Genomic DNA, 26,635 nt, shown 5'->3' with positions numbered 1-26,635 from the left:
GCTTCTATTCCCCACTCCCAGCTGCACGCCAGCCATATCTAACAGATCCCAGCTCTTACAGTTAGATTCTCAGATTTGTTCAGATCGGACAGCTTCTACAGTTGACTGGAATTTGTCCTACAGATGTAACCAACCTTCCAGTCCAGATCTGGCCTTGCTTCAGGCAAGAAGATGGTTAAGTGAATCTTGTCACTTTCCTCTCTTTACATTGATTCAACCCCAATTGACCATCCCAATATTACACAATAAAAATTAAAGTGACTTTAAGTTACACTTATTTGCAATCTCCTTGTACATAGCTATCAAAATAATGTCACTAAGATGGCTCACAAATGTACAAACCTCATTTGACTTTTATGAGAGCCACAAAATGTTCCTGGAGTAGATGACATATGAGAAAACTGAGACCATAAATGAGTTAAAATGACACTTAAAAGTTACACAGTGATTTCTACAAACCCAGGTCTCCTAGTTCCTATCTTTCCTACTTTATTCCCTTGATTAGCAACAAAATAGCAAGCTTTTGAATATATGTGTTCTAGATTTGGGATATTACAGATTTTCTAAATATTAATCCTGTAATGATTCATGAGTACAATTAGTTTTAGGTATTTTAGTTGTGTTCTGGGAAACACTGCTTTGGAAACACTGATCTCATTTAGCCTCCTCCCATTTTATTGATGAGAAAGCTGAGACCCAAGAGGTTATGACTTCATTATGATGAAATATACAGAGAGGCAGAATCAGAACTAAAAGTCAGGTCTCTTCAGAACTACTCTGCTTTTATACTTCACTTTTAGGCCTCCTAATAGTCTCTTAAAAGCTCAAGGGGGTCTATTAAGACATTTGACATGGGATACACTGAACAAAGGGTTAATAATATAGCCCTTGGGTAAAGCGATTAGAAAATTGGATTCTCAGTCTAAGTAAGGCTTTATCACAAATATGTATGAATTTGTTTATAAGCATGGCAGAGTCTAGATTTCCAGATCCTTCTTCAGAAACTGCATTATCATTCTGCATCCCATTTTTACAGGTATGCAGTATAAATTGAAAATAGATTCCAGAGAAGCTCTAAGGGGAAGACTGCAGTAATTTCTGTCTAGATGAGTTGAAAAAAACCACCTCTGAGCTAGACCATAAATCCTGGCTACTTTATAGCTTCTCCCATTCTATTCTTGTACTTGTTCAAAAAAAAATTCAATTTCTTTAGTGAAACTATATTTTAAAAAAAAGGTACAGACAGACTGCAAAGCAGATCTTAAAGTCAGAACTTCTATCAAGACAATGCTATCTATATGGATAAAAACCCATATGGATATCTCTTGAGCTTTCAGATAGCCTGTGTGGGAGTACCCCAGGTTTTCTTTCTTTTTTTTTTATTTTTTTTTATTATTTATGATAGTCACAGAGAGAGAGAGAGAGGCAGAGACACAGGCAGAGGGAGAAGCAGGCTCCATGCACCGGGAGCCCGACGTGGGATTCGATCCAGGGTCTCCAGGATCGCGCCCTGGGCCAAAGACAGGCGCCAAACCGCTGCGCCACCCAGGGATCCCCCCCCAGGTTTTCATATAGCATAAAACTCAGGCAAATCTTGAGGTCAATACTTCCCTAAAAAAAGATGGCAGTGCTGGATCAGGGGATGATGGCCTCAGTCCTGGTATTTTGCTTACTGCCATCACATAAGGCTTATCTCACATCAACTACATCAACTAAGCCAACAGTCTTAGGGGGGACAAGGAAATAATTTAGCTAGGGTTCTGCTCCATCTTTTGAGGTACAAAGAGATACAAGAGAGGTCATTCAACTAGACAGTAACTGAGAGATTATAGAAATCTAGTTAAGAGATGATAAAAGTATAGGTTTAATATTTAGTCTTGTGTATGAGCAAACTAGATGTCTTAAATCTTATAGTACACATCTTGCATTTATATGAAACACTGGGCTTAACTTCATTTTGCTTTTTTTCAGCTGCAGAGATTTTTCCTTTGTTCAGCCATGCATCTAAATCTTGCTGCCTGAATCCCCATCCGGTTATTACACACATCAATGTTACAGAATTTTCTTAAAAGGCTGGTGAGTCAAGCCTAAAGCAGACTACAAAATTTCCAGTCAGGTGGCTGTTTGCCTTCATCCATGTGTTCTTAGACTATTTAGATGCTGCCAAGGGCTTTTGTAGACATGGTTTTCTAAAGAGATTTTTGAGCAGATAAAAGGCAAAGACCAGGACAGTTTGGGAGCAAAAATACATTTTCTTAAAATTGTATTTATACAATGCCTTATGATGTATAAATCACTTTTCCAAATTATTTAGAGGTTTTGAGCCTAAATGCACATTAGAATCAGGTGGAAACATGCCAACCTGGATATCCCACTGCCAGAGATTCTGAATAGAAAGATCTAGAGCAGGGTCCAGGAAACTGCATTTCTATCAAACACCTGAAGGAAAGTCTGATGCAGGTGGTCTACAGACCAAGCTTAGAAAATCTCTGACTTATATAAGCCTAACCATGGCTGTGTCAGCTAATTATCACATTTTAGATCATTTAGAGATTCTAAAGATAAAGAAACTAATCCTCAGAGAGACTTAGATATTTGCCTAAGATCTTACATATAATGTGAGAGCTAGATTTAAAAAAAAAAACACATTTGATCCCAAATCCAAAGATATTCACATTAAAAGCCCATTGTGCATGAATTAAAACATGAATATAAAAGAAAACACTAATGGATTAGAGAAGGCAACTGTGTGTATGGGTGAAATCAAAAGGATAAAGAAACCATTTGTTGTTTTTTTTAAAGATTTTATTTATTTATTCATAGAGACCCACAGAGGGGGGGGAGGCAGAGACACAGGCAGAGGGAGAAACAGGCATCATGCAGAGCCTGACATGGGACTTGATTCAGGGTCTCCAGGATCAAGCCCTGGGCTGCAGGCGGCGCTAAACCGCTGCGCCACTGGGGCTGCCCAAAGAAACCATTTGTGAGAAAGAAGGATGAAAAGGAAGTTTTCTCCTATCACCACCATATCCAGTGGTCCCTTCCCAGACTTTTCCCAAAGGGTCACAGTCTCTGTCCCTGACCTCCTTGGTGTGACCTGGCCAGTCTAGAAATATTGGATCCTCAGAGCCAGTCTAGAAATATTGGATCCTCGCCTCAGAATGTAAACTGATCCCATGTGAAGAGCAAACGTGGACATTTACTTCATTTTTAACTCTATACCTTCTCTTTCCATTATTTTCTTCTCAAACTGCTGGCTCCTCTCTTTATTTCACTATAGGATTCCAACTGTAAACAAGAGAGAAAAAAGTCTTTATTCACTAATCTTTTGAATCATTCATAAACTAGAGTCAGAATGCTAATATTAAATCAAACCTCTATTACTAATTTAATGCATGATCTTGGGCAAGTTGCTTAACCTGCCTGGACTTTGCAAAACAAAGCAGTAAGCTTAGATTTCCTCTAAGGGCACTTTCAACTTTGAAATGCTGAGATGCAAACTCTTTATAGTGAGCACTGAATATATGTAGGGCTCTGTGCTAGACTCAGAGGATAATAATCAGTCATGGACACTCAGCATGGAGCTTACCACTTAACAATGCAGGATGCAATAGGTAGGGAATTTAATGAATTACAGGAAGAAATATTAAGATGACAGGGAATTCATGAAAGAAAGAGCAAATATGAAGCTGAGGGATAGTATTTTCATCATCTCTTCATCTCTTGCCTGTTAGCACCTACTCTTGTCCCTTCCAATCTTCCTGTACACTATACTCTGAGTGATCTCAAAATGCAATTCTGATCACCATCCCAACATAAAATCCTTTAAAGTCTTTCCATTGAACCTACCATCCAAATTCCTCCATGTGACCTAAAAGGCAGGGTCTATGCTTGTTTTGTTTGGCCATGTATCTGCCCCCAGTGCCTGATACAAAGTAGGTAATACCTGTTAAAGAAATAAATGAGAGTGAGTGAAAATATGACTTGAAACTTGGCTGGCCCTTAAAGGAAAACATAGCAGGATGGAACTCGACTAGAAAGGGAGAGGGACAATGTTACAAAGATGACACAGAGAAGCAGGAGGAGGGTTCATCCTCCCTGCAAGACAGGAAACAGCAGACCAGGTTTGAACGCACAAAAAAATCCTCCTTATTCCACTCTGAAAAGACAACTGAGATGCAGAGTGGGAATCTGTAAACATGGGTACAGTACGTTTGTCCTCTTTTCAAGGGAATTAAAAGTCTCAGAGCTCTTAGTATGGTTAGCACCAAGAAGGCACTGAAGAGTTGAGTCAGTGACACTGATGGACAATACTGCTGCTTTTAAAATCAAAGAACTTGCGTGGAAGACCTAGGAATCAACTCTATTATCTTGCAGACAGTTTTCACATCAGAAGCTCATTTCCCCTCATTAGATTCCATGCCTTACTCCTTCTTTTATGTATCTATTTCTTTACTTTGCCAGTCTGACCACTTAGAGCTGGTATAAGCCTGGGTTTAGGACTCATTTGAGCTAGAAAATTGATAAGCAGTGCTTCATGTTCACAGTGCTTCTCTTATCTGATGAGATCTCCTAAGAAAAGTGGGGCACACCAACTCAGAGTTGTCACAAACCTGTATTAGCCAAATAGAGACACCTTCTATTGAGCGCCATGCTGAGGGCTCTGCATGTATTATCCACAGGCAATTACAGCCAGGTTGTTGAGAGTGTAGGCTGCAGATTTAGAGACTGAGGTTTCTCTCCTGGATCTACCTACCAGCTAGGTGACCCTGGCATGTTCATTAACCTCTATGTGCCTCTTTTACCTTGTTTGTAAAATAGAAATAAAACCAGCATCTCTCTCATAGGTTGGATTAAATGAATTTTTATATGTAAAATCCTTAGAACAGCTCTTGGCTTATAATAAATATATCACATAATTGTTAGATGCTGCTGTTGTTGCTCTATTTCTCATTTGGTCCTCTTTTTTTAAAAAAAGTATGAACTGATATTTCTGAGAAAGCTGAGAACTGCGGAGTTTAACTGCCTAACCCAAGGTTACACAGCTAGTAAGTTACAGAATGCTATAGAACCTAAGCCAGGCCTACACCATGGCCAAAGTTTTTATGATCTCAGATACTGAAATGCTTGGAATCAGAATTGCAAAGGAAAACAGGGGCCAAATGGATGGATGAATGAATGAATGAATGGATGATGTCACTGATGTCCATCTGTGCAGGTATCAGTTGAACTGCCTAGCCACAGTTTTTGAATCTGCAAAATGAAGACAAGTGCAGCTCATAAACTAAACCAAGACAGTGAACACACATCTGAGCCACCACTCTGAACCAATTTATACTTAGAAAAATATATTACAGAGGAATCGCACAGCAAAATTCTTTTATTGCCAATTGCTCTAAGATATAAAAATTGAGGGGCAACTTGGTGGCTCAGTGGTTGGCTCAGGTAGTGATCTCCACATCCTGGGAGCAAGTCCTGCATCGGACTCCCTTCAGGGAGCCTGCTTCTTCCTCAGCCTATGTCTCTGCCTCTCTCTCTCTCTGTGTGTGTCTCTCATGAATAAATAAAATATTTTTTAAAAATGAAAAATTCTACTAGATCAAGTTCCATGAGGTGAGGGGTTGAATCTCTTGTTCACAAGTACAATGGTTGGTACACAGGAAGTAATCCATAAAAGCTTTGAATTGAATGCATAAGCACAGTGTTTGGGATGCAGATATGAACAAAACTAACAAGTTCTAGATTTTATATCTTGTGGGAAATATGAACATTCAATATATTATATAATTGTAAGCATATGCAGTGTTACAAAAGAGAATTCATGGCACAGTGGATACAAAAAACAGGGGGGCCTGACCTTGTCTGGGCATGAGGGAAGGTCTTTTCAGGAAAGTGATGTGTGATTTAAATCCCAAAGAACGGGTGGGAATAACCAGGTTAATGGATGTCAGCAAGACTGAGAAGCAGAGTCTGTGATTTGTAATGGCTGCTTCCAAAAGGTTATACAATAATAGTATGGAAAAATGAAAACATTTGTTCTTTGCTGGTCAAGAGAAAAGAACAAAAGAAGGGGAAGTCAAGGTTGAGATACGGAAAAAATTTTGAAACACAGAGCTGACCTGAAGGATGTATTTTGTGGACTTCATGTTCAACAAGGTGTTACAGCAGACAAAGAGGGGAAAAGCCCAAAAGTTCCAGTTGTTACAGAGGGCATGCCTTCATCAAGCAGGAGTTGAAGGCTACCCTCCAAAGTCTTTCTAACCCTGAGCTTCTGTAATTCTAATTAGAATTAGGATTGTCTTGTTTCCCAATAGCAATCCCAGCATGAGTTCAAAACAAAACCAGAAAAGGCAAATTAATCTCCATAACCAGCCCTCTTCAGCCCAGGGAAGTTGGTTTTTCAAGGCTTCTCTCTCTTTTTTAATTGGCCACACCTCCCACAAGGCTGTGCTTTTTATCCTGTTCTGATTGCTCCTCTTGTGGAGAAAATGATAGAAGACACAAATGAATCCATATTTATGTAATGACAACTCTATTCTAATTCTTCCAGGCATATCTGATGGTGAGAGACCGGCACCATCAGATGCCATTCTGAATGGTTAAGACTATAACTCTAGAGTCAGAGAGATCTGGATTGAATCCCAGTCTCGCCAGTTATAAATTGCATGATCTTGGCCATTGCTCCAAGCCTCATTTTCCCTTGGTAATATGGGAATAATTGTAGTACAAGTGCTGTGTGGACATATCTCATATGCTTGTCATGAGGGGTAAGTGTGATGATGAACAGAAAGTGCTTTATATTTTCCCTTAAAGAGTACAATCCCTTGATCTTAGTCAATATCTTTATTATTAATAAGAGGACTGTACTAAAAGAATACTGCTCTACTCGAAGGAACCTATACAAAAATGGTGACAGTTTAGGCACTATGGGCACCAAAATAGGGAAAGTGGCAATATTCTGGGGATGAGGGAATTGACAGCTATTGATTTGTAAAGCAAAGTTTAGTATGGCAATGATTTCAAGTCCAAAATTTGTTATTAATGCATTGATAGTCTGAAATCAAGGCACAGAGGACTTAAGTAATTTGCCTAACGGCATTCAGTTGGAAAGTAATAGAGCTTTAATTTGAACATAGGCAATTCTGACATCAAAGGCCAGGCACTTATGCAATTTCCATTAGTTCCAGCCACACCAGCTGTAAAACAACCCCACGGGCTTCAAAAAAGGCGATATAGTACAGAAGCTTTATGTAGAGTCAGACCTCCAGACTCACATTCTAAGTCTTTCACCAACTAGCTCTCGGAGTTATCTTCTACAGTTTATGTAACCTTATTAAGCTCTGGTTTCCTCATCTGTAAAATGGGAAATATAACAACCATTCTTGCCTGTTTCATTTTCATAAGAATGAAATCACATTCTTAGCTGAATGCCTAGCCCATAATAACTGATAATATTTAAAAGCTAGTAAACTCTAAGGGCTAGGAAAACCTAAAAAATCATATCTAGTTCTGGATTTTTTTTTTAATAAGATAAAGCTAGAGACCAAGAAGTAAAGAGACCTGCTCAAAGTCATTAAATGATGAGGAGTTTCTGTGTTAAATCCTGCAGCGCTCCTTAGTGGCAGGAACTGATTCTTATTCATCTTGGCATCTCTCAAGTGCTTAGTACTCTAGGAGTGCAGGAGGGAATGAAGGAAAGGATGAATGTAGGGAGTGAGGATGGAGAACCAAAGGCAGGAAGAGAGGATACCCCAGAGGATTCCATGGTCTACTTTGAGCAACTGCGATCACATCGAAGGTCCAGATCTTGTTCTAACCTCAGCATTAATGATTTTCTCTGATAGCACTCTCCTCCAGGCTGCAGCCAATTTCCTTCCTACTCTTTTCTGTTGTATGCTGCTCTCCAGCCTCCCAGCAGAAATTTGAAGGTGGAGAGACTCTGACTGATGCAGGAAGCTCTAGCTGGGATCCAGCAAACAAGGGAAGTCTATACTTGCAGTCAAAAACTGCTGCATAGGACACTCTACCTCCTTCACTTCACTGCCCTTGTTCACCCTTTTGACACTAAAAGGGCGTTGCACACAGATGCCCGATGTGCCATTAAGTGTGCAGGGATAATAACTGCCAATCAGTCCATGTGCCAAGAAGATAATTTGCATGATGACACAGGGTCTGTTCTGGCTCTGTGCTCATTAAGAGAAACAGTGATTTTCCATTATCCTTAAATTTCTTAAGCACTGAATGTTCTACATGATGGCTTTAAAAGCATCACCATTGCACTATGGGTAATGTCCCCGAGTGTAAGCCCTTTACATATTTCATTTTCTTTAAATGATCAACCAAGTTTAAATGTTTTCAGGGAATGAATAATACTGTTTCAGTCACATTTTTCTGCATCCAAATTTCTATCATAGCCTAAGTTTTAAGATAAGAATGAGCTAACAAAGAGAGAGTAAAAAAGATGAATATAAAAAGTTGTACTTCTATTTGTTTCCGTCTGTCACACACCACAGTTCTCATGCCCTTCTTCACAGAGGCAGTCATTTTCCCACTACCCATCAAGGACTCACGATATTCACTTCTACCTAGGGGAGACTAAATATGGCAGGGGCCAACACATCTCAATTAAATTGACGTTTTAGCATTCAGACTGATGTTGTGATCCAGCTTTTCTGTCTGCATCATTATGACACAAATAAGCATAATTAAACGTCCTAAAGCAGAATCTTTTTCAGCCTGCTTTTCTCACCTGGGGTCTGGGTGAGTTTTTACTATCTAAATTCCTGATTTGCCTCTTATTATGGGGTTCCAAACTGTGTGTATATTTGTTTCATCTGCTTGGTCCTCTGAACTTCTGTCTCTTTTGTTATGTGATAATGTAATCTATGCAAGAACATTTTTCCTTGGTGATCCAAGGATCCTCTAAGGTTCTGGGTTAGTGTTACTTTCCTGAGCATGCATTGACCACGTTTGGCTAGAGTGGCTTTTACATCTGTTTCAAACCACCTTAGTAAGCCAGAATAATGGCAATGGCTAAAGTTTACTGAGTATCTTTATATGTCAAGCACTGTGAAGAGCATATAGCTTGGATTGTCCCATAGAAAAATAATATAGTTATTATTATAACTAATTAAAATAGTATCTGGGGTAGATACTATTATTTTGCCCAGGAAGCTAAAACTAAAAGAGGTTGAGTAGACCAACAAGTGATAGAGGTGGATGTTTAAGTCATAAGGATAGAGGCCTCATAATTGGGATTAGTATTCTTATAAAAGAGACCCCACAGAGCTCTCTGGTCAGCAGTATGCAACTTGGAAGAGAACCTTCACCAGAAACTATCCCATGATTTTGGTCTTCAGAACTGTGAGAAACAAATATTTTATTATAACAGCCCAAAAAGACTTAGATAGTAGCTACCTACATAAAGCCTAGAGAATAAGGATCTAAAAATGGGCAAGAGCTAAAATTCACCCCCCCACACCCAGACACACACACACACACAGGCATGGTCTCTTAAGGACACTGACATGGTCAAAATGCCACTGGGAACTTGCCAAATTGTACTTGTGTCTCTTCTTTATTCTTTTGAAATTTCTGACTAGCAATCAGGAGCACTAAGCTAGCAATCCTAAATCATACACCTGTATTTAGGGGGTAGGGAGCAATCTCAATGCCTTGAGGAAGAGATGGGTCCTGCTTCTCACCAACAACCCCCAGTGGAGAATTCCCCCATAAAATGAAGAGTATTCAAAGACTGAGTAGCATAAATGTATGTACAACTGTACATCAGTTGACTTGTTTGTGTCTCTGGGAGGCCTGTGAACCTCATAAGAACATGAACTGGGACCATCTTGGTCCCTGGAGGGAACTAACTCCTAGTCTAAGGTCTGTTGCACAAGTACCCTATAAATGCATGTTAAATGAACAAATTAAGGAAAAGTTTTATGGGTGGTTCCTAGAAAGGGGTATATATTACCAGGATAAAATAGGGGAAGGCCTTCTACATAGGGAGAATACCATGACCAGAGAGACAGGGAGGCAGGAACCATCTGATCTTATGGAGGAGAAGATGAAGAAAATGGTCTCAGTGGAGAGGTTTCAGTAATAGATGAGACTAATCAATAAGATGGAGATAAATTATGAAATCCTAGAAGCCTTGTAGGCTTAGAAGCAGAGGGTAGGCAAGGAATTTAGGAGATGCCATATATTCTTTTTTTGTTGTTGTTAATCGCTTATTTGTGGTATAGTTGATCTACAATAAATTCCACAGTTTAAAGTGTACAATTTGATAAAGTTGACAAAAGATATATGCTGTGAAACCATTACTTCCATTGCTATGAGCAACACAATCAAGATAATGAACATATACATTCCTCTTAAAATTTCCCCATGTTGCTCTGGAATTCCTTTCTCCTCCCTTTCCGCACTATCTTCCCACCTGTCTCTAGGCAACCACTGATCTGCTTTTGGTCACTATAATTCAGATTTTCTTGATTTTTATATAGATGGAATATACAGTAAGTACAGTTTTGGTCTGGTTCTTTCATTCAACATGATTATGTTCAGATGCATCTATATTGTGTATATCAATAATTAAACTGTTTTTGTTGCTGAGTAATATTTCATAGTATGAATATTTACTTTATTTGTCTAACTGTTGATGGAAATTTGAATTGTTTTCAGTTATAAACACACATATGAACACCTTTATATGAAGCACTCTATAGACATAGGCTTCATTTCTCTTGAGTAAACACTTAGGAGAAGCATGGTTGGGTTATATGGTAGTGTGGCATGTTTAGCTTTCTAAGAAACTCGTGTGGTAGTGGCATATTAAGCTTTTTTAAGAAACTGTGAAATTCTTTTTCAAAGTGGTTTTACAATTTTCCAATGCCACCAGCAGTGTACAGGAAAATCCAGTTGCTTCACATCCTCACCAATACCTGCTAGTCATTAGTGTTGGTGTTGATATTACGATTTTAGCCATCGGAATTCTGATGTATAAAGTATAAAGTGGTATCTCATTGTTAATTTGATTTGCACTGCCTTAATGAATCATAATGTTGAACATCTTTTCATATGTTTGTTTTCCATCAGCATACCTTACTTTATAAAATATGTGTTGTTTTTTGCCCGTTTTAATTGGGTTGTTTGGTTTTTTACAATTAAATTTAGAGTTCTTGATTCTGGATTCAAGCCCTTTATCCAGATGTTTATACAGTAGTAGTAACAACAGCAACCACAACTAACATTTACTTTGGCTTAACAGTGTGCTGTTTGCGTCACACCATTGTCTCAATACTTACAGCAATCCTGTGATCAACATACCATAATTATCCCTGTCCTACAGGTAAGAAACCCTACAGGGAAGGCTTACACAGATTAAGTAGCTTGGTTAAGATCTCACTGTTAATAAGAGATAGAGCCAGAACTTGAACTGCAAGATCCATTCTTTTTATGTTACCTGAAGAGATAGAGGAAAATCAATCCTCGTTAAATAAAACAAACACTCCAAGAATTTTTTTTAAATAGAACTATGTTTACTGTCAGAGAATAAACTGTCTTCACAAAAATATTTCCCCATGTAGTAACTCACCAAGAAGGCTTTGAAAAAGTTTTGACCTGAGTCCCATAATACATTTTGGAACAGAGAGTTCTGTCCCAGAACAAAATAAATAGGTAAGGTTAATCATAGCTTGGCCATGCATGACTCTCTTCTCTTGGCTGAGTGTACCAGCATGAATCAACCATTAATCAACCACAATATGATAGGTACAATCGCAAAAGGAAGATGATATAAGAAATTGTGGTGAGGGCACTTTAAAATTTGTTAAGGGAACCAAAATTGACAGCTTAATGTTTCCTAGTAAAAGTGTCAAAATCATCATCAGAAAGATTTAATTCCATGGATTTTGGAAATTACTTTCACTTTTCACTCACTGTGCCCCAGGGTAGATGTTCAGATATTCTACTCCCCTAGTTATATCAAATCTTTAATTCAACAACTATTGTATGTCTATTTTTCTGCTAGCATTGTATACAGATACAGAATAAGTAAAAATAATAAAACATCACGTTCAGTGTTTATATTAAAAATACTTATATCCAAGATCTATAAAGAACTTATCAAATTCAATACCCAAAACCAAATAATCCAGTCAAGATATGGGGCAGAAGACATGAAAAGACATTTCTCCAAAGAAGACATACAAATGACCAACAGAAACATGAAAAAAAAATGTTCCACATCACGTGTCATCAGGGAAATACAAAGCAAAACCACAATGAGATATCACCTCACATCAGTCAGAACGACTAAAATTAATCAGTCGGGAAACAACCAATGTTGGCCAAGATGCAGAGAAAAGTGAACCCTCTTACATTCCTGGTGGGAATGCAAGCTTGTACGGCCACTCTGGAAAACAGTATGGAGGTTCCTCAAGAAGTTAAAAATAGAGCTACCCTGTGGCCCAGCAATTGCACTACTAGGTATTTACCCCAAAGGATACAAATGTAGTGATCCAAAGAGGCACCTGCACCCCAATGTTTATAGCAGCAGTATCCATAGTAGCCGAACTTTGGAAAGAACCCAGATGTCCAATGACAGATGAATGGATATACAAGGTGTGGTATATATTGGAATATAATTCAGCCATCAAAAGGATGAAATTTTACCATTTACATCTACATGGATGGAACTGGAAGGTATTAGGCTGAGCGAAATAAGTCAATCAGAGAAAGAAAATTATCATATGGTTTCACTTACGTGTGAAATATAAAAAATAGTATAGAGGATCACAGGGGAAGGGAGGAAAAAGTGAAAGGGAAGAAATCAGAGAGAAAGACAAACTATGGCAGACTCTTAACTATAGAAAACAAACTGAGGGTTGCTGAAGGGGAGGTGGGTAGGGGGATGGGGTAACTGGGTGATGGGCATTAAGGATGACATGTGATGTGATGAACACTGGGTGTTACAGGCAACTGATGAATAACTGAACTTTACATCTGAAAGTAATAATGTACTATATGTTGGCTAATTGAATTAAAATTACAAAAATATTTAACCACCAGCATGGCATGGCCACCAATCAATCAGAATGCCAGAATGTCATGCTGGTATATACCACAGAAATGCCAGCCCTGTAATAAGTATTATCATATCATTATATTGTTTTATAGTTTATAAGACATTTTTATATCAAGTATCTCATTTGAATTTCATAGCATTGGCAGCTAGGCATGATTATCCCCACTTCACACATAAAAATGATCAGAAAGGTAAATGATTTTTTCCTCTACTTTCCATAGCTAGTTAATCATAGAAAGGGGAATTAAAATTAGATATTATGACTCATGATCCAATAATGTTTCACCATTCCCCACAACCTCTGGCTCCAATGAGCAAATGATCCTGTTGGAATAATACATGCACATCTCTGAAACAAAGACAAGACACTTAGTGGAATAAATATATATTAAACACAGATGCTTCAGATTCAGTGAAGGAATGAGGTATAAAAACTGATATTCCAAAAAACGGTAGCAACTATTAAATATTCTTAGAACAAAGAAGGCTCCAGAGTTCTAAATGTTCTGCATCAACTGCATATTTGGCATCCTGTCTCCAGGCCCAACTATGACACTAGTCCAAGCCTACAAAGCCTTGACCCTCAAAGTGTGATCCTTAAATCAGCAGTATCAGCATTACCTTGGAGCATGCTAGAAATGCAGAACCTTGGGGTGCCTGGGTGGCTCAGTCAGTTAAGCACATGACTCTTGATTTCTGCTCAGGTCATGATCTCAGAGTCCTGGGATTAAGCCTCGCATTGGGCTCCAGGCTCAGAGGCAAGTCTGCTTGAAGATTCTCTCTCCCACTGCCCCACCCACCCACTTGCTCATTGTCTCTCTCTCTTTAAAATAAATAAATAGAACCTCAGCCTTGTACCCACCTCCCCATAAGACCTACTGAATCTAGATTTTCACAAGATCTCAAGATTTGTATATATATCAAAGTTTGAGATGTACTACTCTAGATCACCTATCATTACTCAGATGAGCTTTGTTCATCCTCTAATATGATTTCATAGCTATTGTTAACCACCATCACCTATCTCAGCTCTTCTGCTGAGTGCTCTAGAACTTACAGTCTATACCAGAAAAATCTTCTATATCTTCAAACTTCACTTTAGCTCTTCCATCACACAATGAATTGTGCATTGATTATGAAACCCGCTTCCTTTGTAGGCCTCTCAAGTGAAGATTGTTTTTACCTTCCACACCCTACATTGCAAAGAATGTGGAGGTGAAGCTAAGAGCTCTCCTTTATCCTTGCAATTACTTATAGTCAACCATTTCCTCCTTCTTCTTTCCAAAATCCTGCTGTTTTTGAAGCACAGGCCGTCAAGCTCTACCACCCATTATTGTGCCTGTTGCAGTCACCTGCTATTCTCCTTAGCTTCCTTAATCACTGAAAAATAAGTCTCAAAATCACTGTCATATTCCTCTTCCCTTCTACACTACCATCTTTTTTCTTCCTCTACTCTATAACTATGTTAGCATTCCTGACCATTTCCACACCAATGCCTGGTCACAATCCAAGCCCTGTGATTCTCAGCCCTTTACTACCTCAATTTTCTATTTCACCTCATTTCAGCTACACACTACCATGGCCATACATTAGACCTTGCTATTACTAATAACTGCATTGCTTATGAAATATTTTTTCAAACATCTGCTCTTATTTTTGCAACTAAGTTAATTTTATAATCTCCCAAATTTTCCTGTACAAATTCTTTAAGTACCATTAGGACCTCTAGCACATCAGCTCCACCACTTTCCATTGCCCATTCCCTGTCTTATGCCCTCTGTTCCTCCTTTTTTTTTTCTTGGATGCCATGATCAACCTCTATACCCACTTCTTTCATATACCCCCACACACACACCCTAGATCCTCTTCTTTCCTTTAGTCCAGTTTGGCAAAACCCCAATTGTAGTTTAACTTGGTCCTCCACCTATTTTGCAACTACACTCAAGTATCTGAAAGGGGCTGGAGAAAAACACACTATGGTCTAATTTGTGTCTCTTTAAATCTATGACTACCAAACTCAAGAAGGCCTCTAGCACTACCCAGCAATTTTGCTATATTCCCCAACTAATTCACTTTTCCATTCTCCAAGGTGAATATTCACACATCCTCATCTCTTCTGAAATCTTCAGCATTATCTCCTTTCTCCTCACTCTCAGCTCTTGATTTACTTTTTGTTTCACTGAGAAAATGACTTTGCTCTTACGACCATCATTCTTTCTCCTCCTTATCAATTTCCCCCAGATATTAGACCATTCCCAACAGCATACAAATACACTGAAATTTCATCTATATTTTTAAAAGATTCCTCCAGTGGCCTCATCTCTCTCTCCACCTATTTCATTTACCTACTCACTTTCAGGAAAAAAATTCTTAGAAATATTAATATTCTTTCACTCTCATATTTTCTTTTTAATTCATCTTGAGCAGGATTTTCTCCAACCACCATGCAGAAGCCACTGTTAACCAGAGTCACTAGCAAACCCCATCCTGCCAAATCCAAGATTAGTTCTCTACTACAATTTGTACTCTGCACTTCTTCCTTCCTTTTCTGGTTCCTCTTGTGCTCCAGGCATTTTGCTGGGTCCTGTTCTAAATAACAACTGCTTCTCAATTAGTCTGGTAAGTATTAATTACTTCCAATTTAACATAAGACTTATGTTAAAGGGATAAAGGGATGTTGCATCCCTTATTCTAGAGGGATGCAAACTTAGTAACAGGCTCTTATTAAAAAATAAATAAATAAATAAATAAATAATCAAAAAGCAGCAAGACTCCAAGGAGTATAATCATGCAATAGTATTTCAGGTATTATGACAGAAAACTTTGTCATTTATTAGCTGTGGAGACAGAAAGCAAGTCATATCATCTCTTGGGGCCTCCATTTCTCTTCCATAACTGAGAAGGTTAGAATCAGAAAAAGTCTAAGATAGTTTAATTAGGTATGAGAAAGAAACTCTAAACAGACTTATAATGAGATGTATCATTGGTCAGTGGCTAAAGCCAGAACCAGTAATGTGTAAAGATTAAATAACTAGTTATATCATTGCTGCAAGAGGAAGCACCATAATTCTCTGATCTGTCAAATATGAAAAAATAGCAACCACCAATCTGGAATTATATCAGGGCCCTGGAAAGCATGGTCTAATCACAGGACTTGGTTGAAATATCCTTCCTCTGGGTTTCTCAGAGCATGAAATTATTTAATAGGAGGAAACAAGAGCTTTCATTTTACAGTCAGAGATAAGACATATAATTCAGAGATTCAGGAAAGTAAAAGGATGGGGAAGGAGAGCATAAGAAAAGGGCTAGGATGTCAGGAGAAACATTTCAGGAAAGATGAAGACTGGGAAGGTCTGGATTTACCCCCAAAATGTCAACTACTGCACATTTTTTACTGCACACCCACTTTCTGGCTTGTATGTTCTATCTGAGAAACTCATAGCTATTTTTATATAATATGTGGTGATTGATGCTTGAGAGTTCTTAGATGATTTAGAAAAACTAAAAAGTATATTGTTTATACCTTCATAATGACAATTTGCCTTATTCCTATTCACCTTAGTACTTCTGAGCAGGAAAAGCTCTTAAAGATCTTAGTCCATATATCAACTTTTCAGATGATGACACAAAAGATCAACATATTGGACACAGGGAAAACAAACAATGCCTCCCAACCTAGGGTGGAATTCTCCAGTTTCTACTCAAGTAATAAAAGAAAGTAAAACAGCAAGTAATGCATGTTGAGCACTATCCGTAAGCCAGGGATATATGCTAAGTATTTTACATTATTATTTCACTTAACTGTGTCAACTTACAGGTTTGCTACTATTATTATGCTTCTCTCATAGACAAGGAGACTCATCTTAGAGTAATTAAGTCATTCTTGCAAGTCGTGTCGAATTCAAATCCATGCTTCTGATTCCACAGCTTAATCTCTTAATCAGAAGACTATCCTCTCATTTTTCTGTTGGACGCAGGGTAATGAATACTAAAAACTGAATATATGTCAAACATTCCCACTGTTTCCAAAACTGGCTCTAAGTATGGACATTCCTGCCAGGGCCAAGATGTGCGTAATCTGGAATGAAATGGGAAATTTAGAGAAATCATGCTGGGAAAAGTCTGGCAGACCTACAAAATATGGCAGATGGAGAAAAACATGAGGATATAACATTATTCCCTCCTGTTTTGCCAGCACTCTTGGCTCCCAGTATACTGCAGCCAGCATGCATCAAGGGCATAAAATATTTTGTTCGTTGGCAAGATGTTTTGAGACTTGGTTTCTCAGCGATTGTAAATTTTATAGCATGAATATAAATTAATTAATGGACTTCTATTTTTAATCAATATACCTAAACATGAATCCAGATGACCATTGCTATTTTAAAAGCAATGAGGCTTATGAGGCTGCCCAGGTTAGCTGATGGAAGGGAAACAATCTAAGTTAGATAATAGTCCAGGTGGAAAAGATCTCTTTGGCTCCTCTGTTCCAACCTCCTCATAATAAACATAGAAGAAATTGAAGTCCAAGCACAGGCATCTAACCTGTCCAAGATCATACTGTGAGCAGAATCATATCTAAGTCTAGAACTCAGATCTCCTGACTTCCAATCCAGGGTTCTCACCACTATAACTTTTAGTTTTACTAGATTCTACATAATAGCTCATGCAAGAGGAGAAAAAAATCTAAAAGAAAAAACAAAGGAGAAAAAAACATGCCTGGAGGAGACCAGAAAATGATTACCACAAAAGGAAAGAGTCACACATCCTTTCATATTTGTAGTTTAGAGAATAAGTAAAATAGGTACTGTAGCATATTTTCACTAATGATAAACTAGAGACTCGGAGAGTGACATATCTATTCATATATTTGTTCATGTAGCAAATGTTACTAACTGTCTGCCAGATCCTGGAAAAACAGCCACAAATGAAATAGAGAAGGTTCTTACTTTCATGAAACTTACATTCCAGAAGAGTAGACAAACCATATGAGAAAAATCAAGTAATCACAATAGAACAAAGTAATTATTCATCAAAATATTACAAATTGAGATTGCTATACAGGTAACAAACTAAAGAATGTAATAAAAAATAATAGAATATACTTGCTTTAGGTAAGGTGTACAGGAAGTCTCTGAGCAAGTGACATCTAAGCTGAGAAATGAACTATGAGAAAGAAGCAGTTTTGTAAATCCCCAGGAGAGGGAACATTACAGACTGAAGCAGCTGCATATGCAAAGCCTGAGGCAGGAAAGGAAGAAATGTCAAGGAATGAATGAAGTCTTCTATTCCTGAAATGCAGTGGGTAAGAGTCAGAATGGAAAAGGTTGAGGTGGAAGTGAGGACAGGCCAAATGGTGTGGGACCTTGTAGAACTGAGTAAAGATGTTAGAATTTATTTGAAGAGAAGAGGGAAGCTAATGGAAGATTTTAAGTTGGGAAATGACATGATCCTTTTTGCATTTTATGAAGATCACTTCCTGAAGATAAGATGGGCTCCATAAAACCCAACAGGGACAAAAACTCAGGCATCCCAACACTGTGCATGGTAAATCTGAACAAGCCAATTTTTTCTCTCATGCTCATCTCATATCATCAGTGGGGCTGTCAAGGGAGTTGATGGGTATAAAATTCCTTTGAAGAAAGCAAGCAGACCCAGACTAACCCCAAGAGTAAGGAAGCACCTTCTAACTTTCTTCAGAGTGTCCCAGAGTGTCACAGGGGCTCAGTAAAGGCTGGAGAAGTTGACAGCTCTTATCAGTTCTCTTGCATTTTCTCCCCTCTTCCTCACAACAATGCCAACAGGATATATAATTCTGAGCCTGATTTATATACAAGGGAACTGAAGCTGAGAGGGGTTAAAATAGTCATTTTAACTTCTCTATCGGTAAGAATCTGTTTCTAAGATTCTTGGTATCTAGCCTAAATCTCAATTAACTTACTCTTTATTAAGTCTCTTCCCCAACAAGAAGCTCTTAAGATCTTCAGCCTTTGACAGAGAGTAAAATAGCAGTACAAAGTTCCAAAACCACCCTTTCTAATTAAGAAAATATATAGACATTTCTGCCAAGATTCACTGATGTCTCCAGGGAACCCACATGGCTTAGCTTAATTTACAACTAACCTAGTGTCAAAATAATCTTCTGATATCATCCTGTGATATGAAGTCACCAAGACCCATTATAATAGTTCTTGAGCTCTAGGAAGGAACAGACAGAAATATATCAAATGATGCCGTATACTAATGGACTTAGAAACCAAGAAAGCAAAGATAATAGGGTAAGATAAGAGGTCATGCTGACAGCTAGACTGGACGTGCTAAAAAGTCAGCTCTGAGCACTAATATTGTTTATCTCCTCAAGGCTTCAGGTCATTAACAATGCCCTCCAAAGTGACCCAGGCTTTATTAGGAGGTTCAGGTCAGTGGCTTTAAATGACTAAAATTAAGTTTCATATTTGGGGTGGGGAGTCTTCTGGATTTATTTTCATTTCCATCCATTTCCTTCTGCTGAAGAAGATAAAGTTTGTTCTCTGAAAGCCTTTGGAAGCAGAATTTAGCAGAAGAATATATCAGTCAAAGAGAAAGGAAAAAAGAAGCTTCTCATTCCAGCTCAGTCAACCTGCCTCTTGCTTACTGGGTCCCTTACAGGGGCTCTCCCATTTCGAGACCCTGTTTCTTCACCTCTAAATGGAAAAGTAGATTATTTCTAAAAGTTCTTTAGCTCTAATAATCCATAATTTTGTATACAAACACCTAAATCAACAACCCTCAATAGGTCACAAACCCAAGCTTTTCTAGAGACTATAGAGGACATCCATGTAGTTTCCAGTGGTATCCACTACCAGTGGTGCATGTTTGTAGATGTGTGCATACTGTATAGCCTATGACTGTGTAGAGAAAGTAGCAAACAATACCATCAGTTCTTCAACTGAACAATGTCTTTGCTAACCTGGGAAGCTTCATGAATATGTTTATGAGAAACAATATAATTATAATTAAATAAAATAGCTATGTGAGGACCTGCATCCATCCCATGTACTACTAAGGGCTCATCCACTAATTCTAATACTCCTGCATTTAAGAAGCACATATATAAGGAAGAAAGAAGATGGGATATTTCTCCACTGCCTCTAACTTGGGATAAGTCATGTTGGTCTGTGTTCTGGCCTATCCTCCAGCATCACCATGGCAACATTTTCCCAACAGTAAAAAATGGCATGGTAATGAAGACAGCTGCTGTATAATGAGCTGGACCTAAAGAAGGGCAGAGCCTCAGAAGGGTAGAGGGGAAGGAACAATGCTTACATACTGCACCTTATCAGAAGGGCTTCCCTGGGAGAGGTAAATGGATTATACATAGTTCTTACGTCAAGACATGAAGGAAAATGTTACAGGCATTTTTGCTGCTAATTTGTGACATTCTCATCAGGCATGGCCCTTGTGACATACCAAATAAGTTGTATCTTTATCATTCAAATGTCTGTTTCCCACCCAAATGTTAAATATGCCAGTGTGTGGGAACTGGCATGAGTGTGGGAACTCATTTGATAGTTGCAGACTTCTTACCGTCAAGCTTTATTTTTCTGCAGGGTCCAAGGCTGTCTTTTCTTCATTTTCAGTAACTAAGAAGGAATCAAAGAGCTAGAACTCTTCAGTATTGTGTGGAGAAGGTATCATTTGGGGAAAATCCAATGGTCTTGCTTCATCTTTCTATCCCCACCATGAAGCACAAAGTCTTGCACTTGGTAGGAACTCCTGCCTGGATAGAAGCTTCCATCACTCACCACCCCTGTCACTGATAAGTAGGATCCTCTTATTCACTATTGTATCTTGAGTGCCAAAACAATGCCTGGCTCAATAAATGTGTGTTGACTGATATACTGACCAGCCTAAAGTGGGCCTTTATCACTTCCAATAGTCTTATAATTTTTCTTATTAACTCGGTTTGCTACTAGCTGATAGGCCCTAATTGAGTCATCTCCACTGCCCTCAAATTCCCAGCCCTATCGCTGACCTTTCCTCCATCCCAACTCCCTTTCTCTGTCACCTCCTTGATGACTCCCAGCAGAAACTATGTCCTTATAAAGAAACTGGAAGACACCAGACAAAGGCCAGAGTCCCTCCACTTCCTGCTACAAAGTCTAGAAACCGTCTTCCCATCTTCACAATAAAGCAGATGTTTCTTCCTCTTATCCAAGTCCAACTCTACCAGCTGAGATTTGTATGCTCCTTTTCCCACCTTCTCAGGAATCTTACACACCAGTGTTCCCATACCTTATGGTATGTACTCATTCATCCCCATGACCATCCTCTCTTTCCCCTTTCTCTCCCTCTGTCTCATCATTCTTTCCTCTTCCTCTCTTTCAGAGGGATCCTTTCTACTTCCTCTCCAAGTTCTTTTCACACCTAATGTTCATTTGCTCTCTGTACTCCAGCCACATGACCCTTCATTTGGTTTCTCAGATAAATCATGCTTCTGCTAGGCATGGACTTTTTTCATACTTTTCTCACTGCCTAAATTCTCTCTCTCTCATCACTTGGTTAACTCCTATATTTCCTCCTCTATCACTACCAACTCAGACACTTCTTTGCCCTTCCAGACAAGAGCAAGTCTCCATACATACTCTCTAAGTATGCTGTATTTCTCTTTCATCATAATTACTCCAGTAATTATTTGATCATCTTAAGTGTTTATTTTATTAAATGACTACCCTGCCACTACATTCTAAGTTGCATGGGGGTAGAAGTGTACCTAGCATGGTGTCTGGTAGCTTAAATATTAATTAATGAATAAATAAATGAATCAAGATGTAAAGAGAGACCAGCTGGAACGCTACAGTGAGAAGAGTCCGCGCTTCTATCAAGGTAGGAAGACGGGGAAAAAGAAATAAAGGAACAAAAGGCCTCCGAGGGGGAGGGGCCCCGCGAGGAGCCGGGCTGAGGCCGGGGCGAGTGTCCCCAGGACAGGAGAGCCCCGTCCCGGAGGAGCAGGAGCTGCACCAACCTTCCCGGGCGGAAAGGGGCTCGCAGGGAGTTGGAGCAGGACCCAGGAGAGCGGGGATGCCCTCGGGCTCCCGGGGACACTAACAGACACCTGCGAGCGCAGGAGAGTGCTCCGAGCTCCCTAAGGGCTGCAGCGCGCACGGCGGGGACCGACCGGAGCAGCTCGGAGGGGCTCGGGAGCGGCTCCAGGGAGGGAGCTGCGGGGCGGGAGCGCGAATCCAACAGCGCAGGCCCCGGAGCACAGGGCGCCGGGACACAGCCCAGGATCCGGCCTCCCCCGGGACAGGCAGAGGCCGGGAGGGCCCAGGACAGCAAGGACGCTCCTGCCCCGAGCTGAGCAGATCAGCGGCCCCGCCCCGGAGCCTCCAGGCCCTGCAGACAGAGAACCGAGAGCCCCGAGCCCCGTAGTTCCTGCGGAGGCTGAATCCAGGCTTCCAGAGTTGCCATAGCAACTGCTGCTGTTCCTCCTGGGCCTCACGGGGTAAACAACCCCCGCTGAGCCCTGCAGCAGGCAGGGGCAGAGCAGCTCCCCCAAGTGCTAACACCTGAAAATCAGCACAGCAGGCCCCTCCCCCAGAAGACCAGCTGGACGGACCAGTGATACTCCCCCGTGTTCCAATACAACTTGTTTTTGGCCACTCTGCACTGAGCAAAATGACTAGAAGGAAAACCTCACCTCAAAAGAAAGAATCAGAAACAGCCCTCTCTCCCACAGAGTTACAAAATCTGGATTACACTTCAATGTCAGAAAGCCAATTCAGAAGCACTATTCTACAGCTACTGGTGGCTCTAGAAAAAAGCATTAAGGACTCACGAGACTTCATGACTGCAGAATTTAGATCCAATCAGGCAGAAATTAAAAATCAATTGAATGAGATGCAATCCAAACTAGAAGTCCTAACGACGAGGGTTAACGAGGTGGAAGAACGAGTGAGTGACATAGAAGACAAGTTAATGGCAAAGAGGGAAACTGAGGAAAAAAGAGACAATCAATTAAGGGACCATGAAGACAGATTAAGGCAAATAAATGACAGTCTGAGGAAGAAAAACCTACGTTTAATTGGAGTTCCCGAGGGCGCCGAAAGGGACAGAGGGCCAGAATATGTATTTGAACAAATCCTAGCTGAAAACTTTCCCAATCTGGGAAGGGAAACAGGCATTCAGATCCAGGAAATAGAGAGATCCCCCCCTAAAATCAATAAAAACCGTTCAACACCTCGACATCTAATAGTGAAGCTTGCAAATTCCAAAGATAAAGAGAAGATCCTTAAAGCAACAAGAGACAAGAAGTCCCTGACTTTCATGGGGAGGAATATTAGGGTAACAGCAGACCTCTCCACAGAGACCTGGCAGGCCAGAAAGGGCTGGCAGGATATATTCAGGGTCCTAAATGAGAAGAACATGCAACCAAGAATACTTTATCCAGCAAGGCTCTCATTCAAAATGGAAGGAGAGATAAAGAGCTTCCAAGACAGGCAGGAACTGAAAGAATATGTGACCTCCAAACCAGCTCTGCAAGAAATTTTAAGGGGGACTCTTAAAACTCCCCTTTAAGAAGAAGTTCAAGTAACTCTGAACGTGAATGGGCTTAATGACCCCATCAAAAGGCGCAGAGTTTCAGACTGGATAAAAAAACAGGACACATCTATTTGCTGTCTACAAGAGACTCATTTTAGACAGAAGGACACCTACAACCTGAAAATAAAAGGTTGGAGAACCATTTACCATTCAAATGGTTCTCAAAATATACCCTAAAAACTACAGAACACTTCTGAAAGAAATTGAGGAAGACACAAAGAGATGGAAAAATATTCCATGCTCATGGATTGGCAGAATTAATATTGTGAAAATGTCAATGTTACCCAGGGCAATTTACACGTATAATGCAATCCCTATCAAAATACCATGGACTTTCTTCAGAGACTTAGAACAAATTATTTTAAGATTTGTGTGGAATCAGAAAAGACCCCAAACAGCCAGGGGAATTTTAAAAAAAGAAAACCATATCTGGGGGCATCACAATGCCAGATTTCAGGTTGTACTACAAAGCTGTGTTCATCAAGACAGTGTGGTACTGGCACAAAAACAGACATATAGATCAATGGAACAGAACAGAGAACCCAGAAGTGGACCCTGAACTTTATGCTCAACTAATATACGATAAAGGAGGAAAGACGATCCACTGGAAGAAAGACAGTCTCTTCAATAAATGGTGCTGGGAAAATTGGACATCCACATGCAGAAGAATGAAACTGGACCACTCTCTTGCACCATACACAAAGATAAACTCAAAATAGATGAAAGATCTAAATGTGAGACAAGTAAATGAATCAAGTACTTGATAAATAGTGGTAGTGGTAATAATAGAAAGAGCAAAGCCATAATTTTTCTCTGTAGACAAGCAAATCAAGGGAAAGAGAGTACCTTGAACCCAAGCCCAGCCATGTTCTTTTATGTAGCTAATCATGCTTCCATTTTTCTGAATCCTAAATATACCTATGGCCTACTCTGGAAAAACAAAGAGAACCACTGAGATGAGGATTTAAAGATATTACCTTCACAATTCAGGGAGTGTACCTTTGTTGTTATTACCTCTCTGGTTTCCTCCTCCTTTTTTCTAGTTGGGAATGGACCTCTTCTGTAATTCACAGCATTAGGCAAGAAATCTAAGCTAAGCCAACCTCATTCTTTCTTTGAGGAATTTAATTTTTTTTTTTTGAAAGAGAAAGAGAGGAGAGAGAGTAGGGACAGAGGAAGAGGGAGAAAGGGGATCTTATGCAAGCTCCACCCCCAGGGGGGAGCCGAATTCGGGGCTGGATTTCACAACCCAGAGACTATGACCTGGGCAAAAATCAAGAGTCAGACTCTTAACCAACTGAGTCAGCCAGGCACCCCAAGGAATTTGACTCTTAAACAGAGATCCAAAAGTAGGAAATGTAGTTGGAATTAAGCACTAGATGACAGTGACTTAAAGAGGCTGCTCATGAGCTACCCCTGCTTGGCTCTCCAGAGCTAACAGTTCCTGTCCTGCTCAAGGACAGGCTGTTTATCTCATCCTTTAATTTTTTGAATTACCCAGTCTGCTATAATTAAGCAAGTTGTATTTATTTATTTGTTTGCTTCCGCAGCATTATTAATGTTCTTCATCAAAGAAAATTAATGGATATAGTCCATAAGATGAAATTAACAGATATGGGTAGGACTGCATACCACATCAAAAATATATCTTCTTTTCCAGTTTTCATATAATATTTATAAAAATTAACCATAGATCAGAATAAAGAAAAAAATCTCAAAAATTTCAAAAGGCAGAAGCTTTACAATCAACACTTTAAAACAAATGATAAAAAAAACTAAAATTTGATCATGTAAAAAATTAATCCCAGATTTATAAATCACTTTAAAGGAAAATGCAGTTGAAGACAAAAATCAATATCACATTTACACATTCTACTTTATATAATTTATTGAATGTACATCATGTGCCAGCAAACAGGTCATTGATCAAATATTTTTATTAGATCAACCACCTTGAACTCTTAGTTCAAGAAAATAGCATTTACTGAATGCTTACTGTATGAAACACTGTGCTAAACTGTTTACACTCATTTTGCCATGTAATCCTCACAACAATCCTAATGAATTAGAACATATTAATCCCACTGATTAATTGGGACTAATTAATAATTAGTCTGAGAAAACTGGTGCTTAGACAGGCAGATCACTTGCCCAAATCCATATACTTTCAAGAAGCAAAATTAAACTCAGGCCTACCTGACCATGACCACAGAACCTTAGGTCTTCTCACTACACCATTAGCCAGTTTAGTGCCATCACTAAAAGACAAAACTTGTGAAAGAAACATCAGCCCAGGTGACCAGAAAAAGATTGTGGGAAACCTGATTATCACAAACAAGACTCTAAAGTCACAAAAGGAGCAAATGTGCTGCCTTCCATTTCTCTCCCTTCCTCTTTCTTTCCTTCATGTATATACCCACCTATGTAGCACAACTTGATTGAGTACTCTTTATGCAGCAGCACTGTGCTAGCCACACAAGTGGAACAGTAAATAAGTAAAATAGCACCCTACCTGCTATAATTAATCTTAATGTTTTTATTGGGATGAGTGATGACTTAAACAAGAAGCCCCAAACATCTCTTAGAAACTACAGAGTGTTATTGGAACTCAAAATACCGTGAAAGTGAATTAGAAATAATTCATATTTTTTATGCATAAGGCTGTTGAAATACGGACATATAAAGTAACTTGTCTAAGGACCCATTAGACCAAACATAGTCCTCTTAAATGGTAGAACTGGGGCTTACATACACGTCTTCCAACTGCTGATATTGTGTCTTCCATCCACTGCTACTCTCTTTTCCCCCATTTTCTTCTCTGACCTAAATCATGACACTAGCCTTTTTATTGAAATAACCAATGACAGATTTCAACTAGAGAGTCTGAGGAAGAACTAATGAAGATCATGTATCACTCTGAAGAATGTTGGCATTCTTAGTTTATACTCTTTTCAACTCCAACTGCTG

Source organism: Nyctereutes procyonoides, unplaced genomic scaffold, assembly GCF_905146905.1.
Source record: "Nyctereutes procyonoides isolate TBG_1078 unplaced genomic scaffold, NYPRO_anot_genome, whole genome shotgun sequence".
Taxonomy (NCBI): domain Eukaryota; kingdom Metazoa; phylum Chordata; class Mammalia; order Carnivora; family Canidae; genus Nyctereutes; species Nyctereutes procyonoides.
Note: the sequence above shows the minus strand (reverse complement) of the source record.